This window comes from Struthio camelus, chromosome 22, assembly GCF_040807025.1.
Source record: "Struthio camelus isolate bStrCam1 chromosome 22, bStrCam1.hap1, whole genome shotgun sequence".
Taxonomy (NCBI): domain Eukaryota; kingdom Metazoa; phylum Chordata; class Aves; order Struthioniformes; family Struthionidae; genus Struthio; species Struthio camelus.
The window spans coordinates 3,260,146-3,263,037 of NC_090963.1; positions in this window are offsets into that span (position 1 = coordinate 3,260,146).

Sequence of the window (2,892 nt, forward strand, 5' to 3'; positions counted from 1 at the left end):
GCCCAGGTCTGGAGCTGTTGTGCTCAGCTGGCAGCTTGTTTGGGGTGACCAGCCCGTTAGCGGGGCCCAGGTCAGCGTGCCCCTGCATGGGAGAAAAGGAGCCTCCTTGTGCGTGGGGCCCCGGGCTGCCCTGTAACTCAGGGAGTGGCTAGTGCCCTGGGGCCCCGGGCCTTCTGCAGTTTGGGCAGCGGCCCCAGCCCCCTGTAAGCAGGGGAGAAGGCTCTTGGGGCGCTGCTCTGCATGCCCAGCTACCTTTGCCCAGCGTGCCCGCCTCTGACCCCAGCTGCAGCTTCAATCAAGACTGCGGGACGCCTGGTCACGGGGAGGCAGGCGCGTCGGCAGCGGCTGCTGGTGAGTTTAGGCAGGGGTTTTCCCCCGGGGGGTGTTGGGGGCTGGGGGGCAGGGTCTTGGGCAAGTGAGGGGCCTGCTGGGCGCGTGGGAGGAGCGGCCGCCTGCCTGCAGTGTGGCGAGTGGCAAAGTGCTGGTCACTTTGGCGAGAGGAGCTCGTTGGTGGTGTTTGTGCTGGGGTGGGGGGGAGGTGGTGGGGGGTAGGGGTAGGGTTGGGTGCGTGGGTAAGGAAGGGAGTGTTGGGTGGAGGTGTGGAGAGCTGCCCGCTGTGCCTCTGTCCTTCAGGCAGGCAGCGCTGGCCCTTCTCGGGGCTAAGTGTGTCTGGTTTGCTTTCCCCCAGGTCGCAGAGAAGAAAGAGGAGGAGTGGTGAGGACCTGCGAGTCAAGAGTGTGGAGGAAGAGAGAAGAGGAGGAAGAGGGAAGAGGAGGAAAGAGAAAGGCACTCTCTGGAAGCAGGGCTGCGGTCACGTAAGAGCATCACTGGCAATGGCAGGGTGGTTTGTTGTTACTTTGGGGGAGGTACTTGCTGAATACTCTCAACCTGTGCACGGAGGAGGCAGCAGGAGGACCCTCAGTCTGTGGAGGAGCAGTTTCCTCTTGTCCTTGAGCAGCTTTTGCATCTGCCCTTTTCCCAGTTACTCAGTAAAATGCTTTGTCAAACTGTAGGTTGCACATGGGCCCCTTTCACACCCAACTCTGCTTTAGCTCATGCCAGGAAGATGCACTGCAACAGGCGGTCTTAGCTTTGCCCCACCTGTTGGAGTTTTTGTTGTTGTGAAGGTAGTGTGTGTTTGTTCTCAGCGGCAGGAAGGGGGATGTCTAGGACTGTGCCGCAGCTTCCAGGTAAGAGTGCGGTTGTCGTGGAGGTTTAGTGGTAGGAGTGCGGTGGTGCTGCAGCGTTGTCGTGGAGGTTTAGTGGTAGGAGAGCGGTGTTGCTGCAGGGTTGTCGTGGAGGTTTTGTGGTAGGAGAGCGGTGGTGCTGCAGGGTTGTCGTGGAGGTTTTGTGGTAGGAGTGCGGTGGTGCTGCAGGGTTGTCGTGGAGGTTTTGTGGTAGGAGTGTGGTGGTGCTGCGGTGCTGTAGGAGGATTTATTTGGGCTGTTTGGTGCAGAGTAGGGGGCAGAGGTGAGGTTGCCTGTGCAGTGCAATTGGACGGGGGCTGGAGTTGAGCTGAGGTGGGTTTTGAAAGCAGCCTGGCCCCCAGCCCTCCCTGGCGGCCTCAGCCCTGTCCTTGTGCCTCGCGGGGCTGAGGAGGGACCTGCCTATCCCAAGCGGTGCCAGCGCTCCAGCGCCAGCTTGCACCTCTCTGCCTTCAGGAGCCAGCGTGAGAGTTGCAGAAAGTGGAGCGAAAGCTTCTGTTAAACAGCTCATGCGCTCCTCCCTGCCCAGAGTCGCCCGGGGTAGAAGTCCCACTTTGTTTTTTTTCCCCCAAATTCAACACAAAGGTCCTTTCAAGAGAAGGTATTGTAAAGTACCAGCCTAAAATACCTTATTGTTATTGTGCTATGTTAATGTGATTAAAGTTGAGGACGACTCTGGAGCTTGTCTGAGCTAAGCCCCCCAAATGCTACACACCTCTAAACGCTGTGGTGAAACAGCTGCCTTTGGAGGACCCTGGAGGGTTTTATGGCAACACCTCAACTCCTGCTGTCGTTCAATAGATTAAAGCCTTTACCTTCAAGAAGTCTCTGTCCTGTCTGCTTCAACGAGAAGAAACGAAATAAGACTGTATGTTCACTGTTCTGTCTGTGCCTATAGCAGGAAAAATGAAATAAAATGCTATTTTCACTGCCCAGTGCGTGTCTATAGTGGGAGGAAAAAAACCTAAAATGTGTTTTTTCATTGTCCTGTATGTGTGTAAAGTGGGGGGGGGGGGGGAATTAAATGGTGTTTTCTCTGTCCTGTTTGTGGGTGAAGCATTTAAAAAAAGAAAGAAAGAAAGAAGACATGTTTTTTCATGGTCCTCTCAGTAACGCGCAAACAAAGAAATAAGGTTGTTTTCATTGTCCACTGTGTGTGTAAAGCAAGAGAAAAAAGAATAGTGAGAACATCAAACATCTTTTGGGCTAGAGCAGAAAAAAGACATAGTGTTTCCTCTATCCTCTTGATGTGTAAAGTGGGGGGGGAAAAAGAATGTTTTTTTCACTGTATTGTATAAACCAGGAGAAAACAAAAGATCCAAAGTCGTGTTTTCACTGTCTGGTTTGTGGGTAAAGCAGGAGGAAAAAAAAAAAAAGAAAAAAGGTGTTTTCACGGTTGTGACTGTGCATAAAGTGGGGAGGTGAAAAAAGAAAAATAGTGATGCTTTCACTGTCTGCTCTGTGCCTATAGCAGGAAAAAATGAAATAAAATGCTATTTTCACTGCCCAGTGTGTCGATAGCAGAAAAAAAACCTAAAATGTGTTTTTTCACTGTCCTGTATGTGTGCAAAGCAGGGGTGGAAAAAAGAAAAAGAAATTAAAGGGTGGTGCTTTCACTGTCCTATTTGTGTATAAAGCAGAAGGAAAAAGAAAAGAAATTAATTGATTATTTTCCCCTGTCCTGTTT